Source organism: Pongo abelii, chromosome 12 (genome assembly GCF_028885655.2).
Source record: "Pongo abelii isolate AG06213 chromosome 12, NHGRI_mPonAbe1-v2.0_pri, whole genome shotgun sequence".
NCBI lineage: Eukaryota > Metazoa > Chordata > Mammalia > Primates > Hominidae > Pongo > Pongo abelii.
Window position 1 is genome coordinate 29,094,229 of NC_071997.2, and position 12,443 is coordinate 29,106,671.

Consider the following 12,443-nt stretch of genomic DNA (forward strand, 5'->3'; position numbering starts at 1 on the left):
CAAAATGATCTTCTTTGCATTTTAAGCAAATTACAGAATCATTCAACTAATTTCAACAATGAAAGGAATGTAGATCCAGTAAAAATTACACATGCATGGACCCTGGTGATGATACCTAAAATTAGATTGTTGATGGCAGCTCCTGCAAAAATAAATGCAAAGTGATTGCTCATCAGAAAATACATACTGAGTTCCCATGTGAAACTCTTGCCTGTGATAAATTCTTGCAACGAAATGACTACTCAAGCATTTACCAACCTGCTTTAGAAAATAGTGCAAGCTAATGTTTCTTGTCCAAAAATGTGTATACAGCACAGATAAGAAAAGAAATGTGACAGTAACAGCAGAGTCTTGAACTGGCTGAAAAGCCCATACAGTAAGTGCTATAAGGACATCAACTAGGAACTGGGCTAACGTGGTAACTAGTGCCTGACAGCAGCACCCACAACAAAACAACTCAAAATTTATTAATAAAACTACCACATGCTTTCAACATCTACACACAATGGGCCTAAGGCTTTGTAATTTTTGAATGAAATACACTACAGAGAACCTCCTAGTGAATGAATGAAAGATCTAAGATTTTCTTCTCCTTGCAAGGGAACCCTGAGCTGTATTCATGCATTTGAGGATAAGATGTTTCCTTTATGGAGGAGTTTGCTTTTACAATTTTATTATTAATATCCATTAAGTAGTAACTGAATTTTATAGCAGGTTTGAAACAGGGGCAATGTCTGGAGATATTTTTGGTTGTCATAACAGAGCAGGTGCTACTGGCATCAAGTGGGTAGATGCCAGGGGTACTGCTAAACATCCTACAGTGCATAGGACAGTCCCACAACCAAAAATTATCTGGCCTAAAATGTCCATAGTCCTAAGGCAAAGACACCCTGATAAATATACAACAATCTACAACTCTGATAAATGTACGGTGATTGTACTCTGGGTATTTACTCAAGATAAATGACAACGCGCATCCACACAAAAACTTGCACATGGCATAGCTTTATGTACAACAACCCAAACCGAAAACTCGAAATATCCATAGCAAATAAACAATGGATAAAGAAATTATGATATACCCATCGAATGGAATGCTTCTCAGCAACAGAAAGAACGAACTGAGTACACAAAACATGAGTAAATCTCAAAAACAGTTTGATAAGTAAAAGAAATCAGGCACAAAGAGTATATTCCATCTGATTCTAGACAGGTGATGTTCTAGAACTGGCGATGTAGAACTAGGCTATACAGACTGCAAGCACTTCAGTGATCATGTTGGCCTGGGGATAGGAGAGTAAGGGTTGAGGTTCCTCTTTTTTTTTCTTTATTCAAGATGGAAATATGTTGAAAATTAGTTGGCAACATATAGTTGTCTGTCGCTATCCTTGGGGGATTGGTTCTAGGACCCCTGTGGATAGCAAAATCTATGGATGCTTATATAAAATGATATACAATGGTGTATTTCCATGTAGTTCTCCTGTATACTTTAATAAATAATCTCTAGGTTACTTACAACACCTAATGTCATGTAAATACCATGTAGATAGTTGCTCTATTGCACTGTTTGGGGAATAATGACAAGAAAAAGAGTCTGTACCTGTTCAGTACGGATGCACCATTCTTTCCCCAGCCCCTGAATGTTTTTGATCTGCGGTTGATTTAATCTGTGAATGTGGAACCCACAAATACAGAGAGCTGACTGTACAGTCAATCTTCATTATTCACGGATTCTTTATTTCTGAATCTGCCCCCTCATTAAATTTACTGATGCCCCAAATTTCATACTCACAGTGCTTTCCTGGTCATTCATGGACACGCACAGAATGGTGAAAACCGTGACTGGCCCAATGTGCGTGTTTCCAGCCAAGGCTGAAAAAGGTGACACGCTGTCTTCTTGTTTCAGCTCTCATACTGTAAATGACTGTCCTTTTTGTGGTATATTTAGTGCCATATTTTTTGCAATTTTGTGTTTTTCTTTTTTTCTTTTTGTAATTTTTCTGTTTAAAATGGACCCCAGGCATCGTGCTCAGTGCTGTCTAGTAATCCCAAGTGCAAAAAAGTTGTGATGTCCCTTATGGAGGAAATAAATGCATCAGATATGCTTCATCTGGGCATGGGTTATAGTGCTGTTGGCTGTGAGTTCAGTGTTAGTGAATCAACAATACATGTTAAATAAGGTGTCTTTAAACAGAAATACACAGACAACAAGGTTATGTATTGATTGGCTGATGTGTGATCGAAGGCTCATAGGAACTTAACTTTGCATTTTCCCTAGGTTCAGTATTTGCTAATTCAGTATGACTTTGTAAAACACAATACCATGAATAATGAGAATGGACAGCATATGTGAGTCTTTTTCTAGACACTATTACACAGAACTCTGGGATCGAGGCTAGAGGATCACTTGAAGCCAGGAGTTCGAGACCAGCCTGGGTAACAAGACTCCGCCTCTACAAAACATAAAAAAATTAGCTGGGCGCACCAGCAGTGCACGCGTGTAGTCCCAGCTACTTGGAAGGCTGAGGTGGGAGGATCTCTTGAGCCCAGGAGATTGAGGTTACAGTGAGCTGTGACTGAGCTGCTGCACTCCAACCTGCCTGAGTGACAGAGTGAGACTCTGTCTTAAAAAACAAAACAAAACAAAAACAAACAAAACAACAAAAACCCAAACAAAATGAAATTGGCAAGAGTATATCTCTGCCTTAGTATCTTAGGAGGAAAGCAATTTGTTCCTTTATCATTAGTTAAGCTACTACAGGCTTTTTGTGGATACCCTTTATCAAGCTGAGGAAGTTTCCATATATTCCTAGTTTGTTCAGAGTTAAATATATCTTAAATTTTGCCAAATGTTTTTTATGCACCAATTGAAATATTCATATAATTTTATCCTTTATTCTGCTAATATAGAAAATTATACTGACTGATTTTTGTATGTTAAACCTTCTTGGCATTCCTGGAATACTTTACTTATTATATATTTCTGAATTTAACTAGCTAAGTTTTGTGAAAGGTTGATATCAGGCTAATGTTAGCCTCATGAAAAACATATCTGGGACATGTTTCCTCCTCCTTTGTTTTCTGAATAATTTTGTACATGGTTAATATTTCTTCCTCAACCGGTAACATTTGAGTGACATCATCTGATCACGGTGATATGGTTTGGATATTTGTCCCCTTCAAATCTCATGTTCAAATGCGATGACCCCCAGTGTTGGAGGTGGGGCCCATCGAGAGGTATTTGGGTCATGAGGGCAGATCTCTCATGAATGGCCCGGTGCCCTCCCCATGGTAATGAGTGAGTTTCTAACTCTATTAGTTCCCGCAAGAACTGGATGTTAAAAAAAGAATCATGGCACTTCCTTTTTCTCCAGCTCCCTCTCAATGTGACACGCCTGCTCCCCCTTCGCCTTCCATCCTGACTATAAGCTTCATGAGGCCTCGCCAGAAGTGAATGCTAGCACTGTCCTTCTTAAACAGCCTGCAGAACCCTGAGCCCAAACAAATATCTTTTCTTTGTAAATTTCCCAGTCTCGGGCATTCCTTTACAGCAACACAAAAGAGACTAACACACATGGAATTTGGGGGAATTATAAATTCAATTTCATTAACACAGATAGGAATACGCAGATTCTATTTTTTTCTGGGGTAGATTTGGTCATTTTTATCTTTAAATAAATTTGTACATTTCCTCTAAGTTGTTGAATCTATTGGCATAAAGTTGTTAACAGCAGCCCCTTATTTATTCTTTTAATGTTTGTAATATCTGTGGTGATGTCCTCTCTTTCATTGCTCATATTAATCATTCATGTTTTCTCTTTTCTGTTGTTTAGCCCACTTAGAACTTTATTAATTTTATTGATCTTCTCAAAGAAGCAGCTTTAGATTTCATAAATTTTCTGTATCTTTGTCCATTTTCTATTTTTAATGAGTTCTGCTCCTATCTTTATTATTTCTTCCTTCTAATTCCTTCGGGTTGAATTTACTGTTTGTACTTGAGATTCTTAAGGTGGAAACTCAAGGAACCTGATGTTCAACCTTTCTTCTTTTTCTGTTATGAACATTTAAAGCTATAAGATTTCCTTGAAGAACTGCTCTAACTACATTTTACATATACATCTTCATTAGGGTCAATATTTGTTCTAATTTCTCTGATGATTTCTTCTTTGACACATGGATTTAGAAATATGTTGTTTCATTTCTCCATATGGGGGATTTTCCAGATACCTTTTATTTCTAAATTAATTTTGTTTTGGCCAGAAAACATACTCTGTATTTCAGTCCTTCTAATTTATTGAGATTTGTTTTATACCCAGAACATGGTCTATTTTCCTTTTGCTATGGGTCACATTTGCTGCTTCTTTTTCTTACAATTTTGGAATGGATGCTTAACATTTTGGATGTTGGTAAATGTTTTTCTTTTCTTTCTTCAGAGATTGATGAAGTTTGTTTTGTCGAGAAATTAGGTTACTTGTGTATCAAAGCTTATTTTTAAATTGTGTTACGGTGTAGCCAATCCCTTTATTCTAGAAATACTTTAGATGTATTACTAAGACATAGCTAGTTTCTCTACTTAATGCTCTGGGTTGTTAACGGGGTCTTTCCATTAAGGCTTGTGAGAATTTAAGTGTATCTTTGCTGTATGTGAGTTCTGGGGATTGTTCATCTAGTAGCTCCATGGCAATTTTTATTTGCATAGCCTTGTGGAATTTCATATTATGTATGCAAGGATTAGTATTCAGCTAAAGACTCAAGGGGTCCCCTATGTAGATTTCTGGAACTCTTCCTCTGAGTATCTCCACTTTAGTATTCTGTCTTGCAAATTCCAGCTGCCTAGGCCTTTTCATAGTCTATTTTCCCTCAATTCAGTGAGATTTCTAGTTCTGTTTAAAGCTCTCTCTCTTCACTACAGTCTAGAAAGCAGCTCTGAATATAAATCTGAGATGACTACAGTAGTCACCTAATTTATTTCCCTTCATGGGATCATGATGCTGTACTGACTGTTTTCCAATGTCTGAAAACAGTGATTTCATACATTTTGTGTAGTTTTCTAGTTGTTTATAGCAGGAGGGCAAATTCTTTGCCATTTATTACTTCATAAGAAGAACTAGAGTAATCACTCAAAAGTACGAACCTGATGATATCACTCTCCAGCTTAAAACCCTTCCATGCTGACTATATAATTTACTGTCTATACTGGTATATTTCTGAAGTGCTAAAATGCTAATCAGAAGAAGTGCTGGTGATTCACAATAGCAATGATATGGAATCAACCTAAGTGCCCATCAATGGATGACTGGATAAAGTAGTGTGCATATAAACACACACACACACCATGGAATACTACTCAGCCATGAAAAAGAATGAAATCATGTCTTTTGCAGCAACATCCCTGGCTGCACTGGAGGCCATTATCTTAAGCGAAACAATACAGAAAGCCAAATACTGATAGTCTCACTTATAAGTGGGAACTAAATAATGTGCATACATGGACACAGTATGTGGAATGACAGACACTGGGGACTCAGACGGGCAGTGGTTGGGGGGCAGGTGGGAGGGCAGTGAGGGATGCGAAATTACTAATGGGCATAATCTACATTATTCAGATGGTGGATACACTAAACGCCCAGATTTTACCACTACACAATATACTCCCATAACGAAACAGCACTTGTAGACCTTAAATTTATCCAAGAAAAAGGTGTGGGGATAATGAGCATAAACCAGGATGATCACAGGAAAACTAGCACTTCGGTCACTGCTAAACTCCTCGGCTAGGCTTCTAGGCTCTCATTACTTCCCCTCCTCATTTCCCTCCCACCTTCATTCCTTTAGCTTGAATGCCTCTACAGTGCTATATTTCTTACATGTAGCACCTCTCCTCTCCTGTTCATCTAGTAAACTCCTCTTCTGCCCTCCAGGTGGTTGAAACATTATCTTCCTCTAGGTCTACACGGTGCTTTGTACCTGATTTGGCTTGCGCCTCATGCTATTCTATTAATTTATTTGCATGTTGCCTCCTCTTCTAGACTAGGTTTTTGAGAAAGTGAGAGAAAAATCAAGAAATCTGTTTCAGAAAAATTAATCCAGAACCAATATTTGTGAAAAATTGGATAAAGGATAAGGAACAGGGGCAATTTAGAAGATTGTTTAATATCTATATTCTTGTTTAACAGCAGCCTTCAGAGCTAAAGAAGCCCAAAGGCCTCTTAACACCTAATCACCCCATTTATTCCTCTTAAACTCACCCGCAATCAAAACCTATTCAGAGAACCAGAATTTTAAAATGTAAAGATCTCAGCATGAAGGTTTTTGGTATTTTATGATCTAAACAAACCTTCCAAAGTCTGGTGAGGGTCAAGTTGGCAAACCACCTGCAATCTTCCCACTAAACTATATTTAGTATCCCACTGTAGCACCCACTGCAACCGACATATGAATACACTGTGCTAACAAATACATTACTTAATACAAAACTCTTCAATTTATTACATTGTGTCATAAATTTGTTTTGCTTTATAAGAAAATATATTTTAACTCAAAAAGTTTCTTATTTGGAACAAATGCATGAAGCAAAGATTTTCAAGCACTAGACATCAAGCAACCAACAACTTAACTCCCAGGAAATGAAAAACTGATGAGGCAAGCTGTATGACTGCCCCAGCTTACTGCACTAAGAGCTTCTGGGCTATAGCACAGGGAGGGGAAACCCTGAGAAAGCCCAGTGAACACACTGAGGTGAGAGTCTGGGGAGAACAAGTTGACTTGAGTTTGCTGCTCAGGACACAAGAGCGGAGATTGCTGTACAGAGAGAATCTTGAAGATCAGCAGGTCTTCCCTCAATATTCAGCAGAGTCCTGAGTGGCACAAGTACATGAAAAAATAACCTGAGGCTAGGGAAAGAATCATCTGAAAGGATTACAGAAAAAAATACCAGGTGCTTACAAGGCCAGGAACAGAAATTGTGCTCACCAGCCAGACTGTAAAACCTTATAATTAACAGGGCATTGGATAGAGCACTCAAAAGAATCTTGCCTCAGTACTAGGCAATAATTAGTCATAGACTAAACGATGCTCTTTCTCACCTAACAAACTGTGGAGACAAAACCCAAAACAATCAAACTATTTCCAAGTAACTTAACTACATCCCAGAACAAAGCACAGGGAGATCTGTAGAAATACAAAAAAGCAAAACTCTGTCTGGGTCCAACCAAAGATTACCAGACAGACAGATGCAAAGAAGCAAGAAATGCAACCCATAGTGAGAAAAAAATAAGACAACCCAGAATGGCCACAGATGTCAGACTTATTGGACAAAGATATTAAACAGTTACTATTTGTAATATGTATGTCCAAAAAGTTAAGTAGAGACATAGAAGATATACCAAAGACCCAAACTGAGCTTCTAGAGATGAAAACTATATGAAATGAAAATATACATTGAATGCAATTAATGGTAGAATAGAGACTGTAAAAGAAACCATTAGTGAGCTTGAAGACATAACAACAGAAACTACACAAAATGAAACACAGAGAGAAAAAAGAGCACAAGTAAACTGCAGAACGACTTCATGTGTGATCTAATGTACATAAAATTGGAGTCCCTAAAGGAGAAAGGGGAGGGTAGAAAATATATTTAAATAAATAATGAAGGAACAAAACCTTAACATTTGATAAAAAACATAAATTTACATATGTAAGAAACTCAGTTATGATAGGTACAGAAAACATGAAGAAAGCTACAAAAGGACAAAGTATAATCAAATTGCTCAAAACCAGTGGTAAAAGAAAAACATTTAAAAGCAGCCAGAGAAAGATGAAACAGAGATTAGGATTACAACAGATTTACTGTTGGAAACAATGCAAGTAAGAAGACAGTGGAGCAACATCTTCAAAACGTGGAAAGAAAATAAATAACTCCAAAATACATATATGACAAAAATATTTGTCAAAAACTAAGGTAAAATACAGACATTTTCAGATATGCAACAGCTGGAAAAGTTCATAACCAGCAGGTCCGCACTATGGAAAATGTTAAAGGAAGCCCTTGAGGCAGAAGGAAAGTGCTAACAAACAGAAATATAAATATACTCAAAGCAATAAAGAGAACTGAAAAATGGTAAGTCTATTAAACATATTTTATAATTTGAATATGTTTAAAATATAATTGATTAGTTAAGAAAAAATAATAATATTTTTGGAGTTGATAACATATACAAGTAAAATGTTTGACAACAATAGGAAAAAGGTGGCTGGGGAAGGAGTAACGAAGAATTGCAAAGTTCATACACTGAACATGAAGTGGTAAAATATTACTTGACAGTAAGCTAAAGATGTCTACTATAACTCCTAAAGCAACCACTAAAATAACAAAGCAAAGAGTAATAGCTAATAAGACAACAAATGAGATTAAATGAAAACAAAAAAATAACTCAATGCAAAAGAAGACAGGACAAGAGGAAAGGGCAATAATTATTCAATTACATTGAATAATTGCATTCAATGTTAATTGCATTGAATTACATTGAATGTAATTATTGATATGGTTAGGATTGTCTATTTTCCAACCCGTTTTTATTTATCCAATCGGATAAATAATAAATAAATAATATATGTAAATACTATAAAATCCCAGTTAAAAGACAGAAATGAGCAGACTGCATTAAAAGATCAAGAACCAATTATATGCTGTTCATAAGAAATATACTGTAAGTATAAGAAAAACCAAATAGATTAAAATAAAATGATAGAAATATATATTACATGCTAACATTAATCAAAAGAAAGCTGAATTGGCTATATTAATATTAAGGTAGATCTCAATGCAGCCAGGGATAAAGAAGTTTATATCACAACATCAAACCGACCAATCAATACGACATAAAAATCTAAATGCTTATGTGCCTAACAACAGAGCTTCAAAATACAAGAAGCAAAAACGAATACAACTTCAAGGAGAAATAGAGAGTCCCTTAATTATAGTCAGACATTTCAGTATCCTGCCCTTAGTAATTGATAGAATATGTAGGAAGGAAATTAGTCAGACTTTTCTAACCAATGTAGCTTGAACAACACTATGACACCATGGTCTAGGTAGAAAATGTAATGAAATCTACAAAAAAAGCTACTAAAATTAATAAGTTAGTTTCACAAAGTTGCAGGATACAAGATCAGTAAACAAATATAAATTACATATCTATATGCCAGCAACTAGTAAATATAACCTGAAATTTAAAAATAAATGCCATGTATACTAGTATCAAAAATAAAACATACTTAGGAATAAATCTGACAAAAGATGTTCAAGTCCTGTATATTAAAAACTATAAAACACTGCAGAGAGAAATTAAAGAGATCTAAATCTCTAATGGTAGAACAGAGATAATAAAAGAAGCACTAGTGAGCTTCAAGGCATAATAATACAAACCACATAAAATGAAACACAGAGAGAAAAAATAGTAAAAAGAGAAAAAAAGAATATAAGTGAACTGTGGAATGACTACATGTGTGGTCTCACATAAAATTGGAGTTCCCTAAAGGAGAAGGGGGAGGGTAGAAAATATATTTGAATAAATAATAAAAGAAAAAAAGACCCTTAACAATTGATGAAAAGCAAATAGAGAGATATACCATGTTCATGATTTGGAAGAATCGATATTGTTAAGATGCCAATTCTTTCTAAATTCATTTGTAGATTCAATGCAATCATAATAAAAATCCTAATAGGCTTTTTATTTGTGTGGAAATTGACAAGTTGGTTCTAAAATTTACACAGAAAAGGTGTTAAAATAACCAAAACAACAATAAAATTGAAAGATTATACTATTTGATAGAAAATCATACAGCTATAGTGACCAAGACAGTGTGATACCAGTGTAAGGACTGACAAGAACCAAACAGAGAATCCAGAAATATACCACATATCTACGAACAACTGATTTTCAGCAAAAGTGCAAAGGCAGTTCAGTGGAGAAAGGACAGTATTTCAACAAATGGTACTGGAATAACTGGATACTCATGTGCAAAAGTTGAATTTCCATCCACACTTCACAATGAATCTTAAACCCAAATGTAAAGTCTAAAACTGCAAAATGTTCTGAACCTAACATAGAAAAAAATCCATTGTGACTTTAGATTATACCAAGATTTCTTAGCCACAACTCCAAAAACAAGAGCCATAAATTAAAAAATGTAAAACAGAACTTCATAGAAATTAATTTTTAAAAAAAGCTTGAAAGACATGTCTTTACAATCTCTAAAGACAAGCCCCATACTTAGAGAAGATATTTGCAAAGTATGTAAATGACTTGAATCTAGAACATATAAAAAAGAATTTTTAAAAATCAACAATGAGAACAAAACAACCTAGTAAAAAAGGCCAAAGTTTTGAACACATCACCACAGAAGATATATGGATGGAAAATAAGTGTATGAAAAGATGCTCAATACAACTAGTCATGAAGGCAATGCACATTAAAACCACAATGAGATACCACTACATACCTATTAGAATGTTTAGGATTAAAAAGATCAAGTGTTGGCAAGGATGTGGAGAAACAAGAACTCTCCTCCATTGCTGGTAGAGATGTAAAATGATATAAGCACTTTGGAGAACAGTTTAGTGGGTTTTTAAGAAAATGTTAAACACACTCCTATTATTTGATCCAAACATTCCACTCCTAGGTATTGACCCCAGAGACGAGAAAGCACGAAGACATTTTGTGTGTTATAAACATGTGCACAAATATTTATAATAGCTTTACGTATAACTGCCCCCAAATGGATACAACCCAAACGTCCTCTGACAGGTTAAGGGATAAACAAATTTTGTTATGTCCGTACAATGGAAGATGGCTCAGCAACGAAAAGTAATGAACAACTGATACATGCAACAACATGGATAAATTTCAGGATAATTACACAGAGTGATGGAAGCCAAAAAAGAAAGTACATGCTGTATGATTCCACATATATAAAACTCTAGGAAAATACAGACTCACCCATAGTGACAGAAAGCAGAGCAGTGGTGGCCTGGGGATGAGTGGGGTGTGTGGAGAAGGGCAGGAGGGATCAATTACAAGGGGGTCTGAGAATGAATTTGACAATGATGGATACATTCATTACCTTACAAAACAATAATAATGCAAATTCTATAGCGTGAGTTACTTACATATAATTATACATATGTGATATTTTCACCGGTATATACCAATGTGAAAGCTTACCGAATCATCTTTCTAAATATTTGCAGTTTATATGTCAATTATATCTCAATAAAGAAACGCAAAAATGATGTTTCCTATTTCTTCCTAATTCCATGCAATTTAGACTTCGTACATGTAATACTTTCTGTAAGCTCCCAGCAAGGTTTCTTTCATCAACATCAGCTAAATAATTTGGAGAAATTTATCAGAAATTTCGAAGTATGTCAGCTTCAATTTCTTCTTGTAATTTCATAGGTTAACTTTCTTCTCTAATCTTAGTCCAAATGCACTACAAAATATTTTCTCATGCTTTCATTAACCTGGTATTCAGTGCTTCAACAGATTTTGGTGATTGTAATATTTACAGAGTCAACAAAGCGAAGCCAATGGCACTACTGATTGGAAAGGCAGGGGTGGACCTCTAAGCAAGGTAACCCGCAGACCAAGCAGGAGACTGTCCTGAGCAGATACTTCCCCACTCTGAAGGGAGTCTCAAGTTCCCACTACTGAAGCACAGAACTTGTACTTCCCATGTCCTTCGAGACAATCTGGATGCAGGAGGCTGCTCTGCTAAAAAGTTTTCACCATGTCACTAGCTTGACATCTACTTTTATGACCTCTCATTCTTAATTATGTCCCTGAATCCCAGCTCCTGAGCTCATGTATTTACCTTTCTCCAGAAAAGCGGAAATTGTAAAAACAAATTCTATAGCATGAGTTACTTATATATAATTGTATGTGGGGTCTCTATTATTTCAAGTCATTAATCAGCCAAGTTCCATTATTTTCTGTAAGTCAACCCTTTTGCCACTCTTCCCATAAGCACCTCCCAATAGAACTATTTCCTTTGTTAAATGCATGCATATGCAGGTTTTTACATGTATATTATGTATCAATTATCATATAATTACATAATTACTGTAATCGGATTTAACTGTATAATTAGAATGTGTAATTACATAATTAAAACGTGATTACCAAGTTTAAAAAGTTATGGAAATTATTTCTTTTAAATGAATAATGCAAGTATGGGAGACACACTTTCAAAGCTCACTACTTAGGCCTTCTAAAAGTCATTTTAACTAAAAACACAATTTAAAATCCAGTAAGCCAGTTATTTCACATGACATGTTGAATACCTTAAACTTTTTTAATGGATTTTTATCTTATGAGAATATTAGAAACCTTCAAGAGCTCAGCATCTGGATGTAGGAAATGGAGACAAAAAGGCAGCTCTCT

The 12,443-nt window shown here is 35.5% G+C and overlaps 1 protein-coding gene across 9 annotated transcripts in view; it reads right to left on the reverse strand.

The window, feature by feature from the left end:
* Nucleotides 1-12,443, reverse strand: part of AFF3 (ALF transcription elongation factor 3) — a 616,655-nt gene that overhangs the window by 251,776 nt on the left and 352,436 nt on the right. The window lies entirely within an intron of this gene.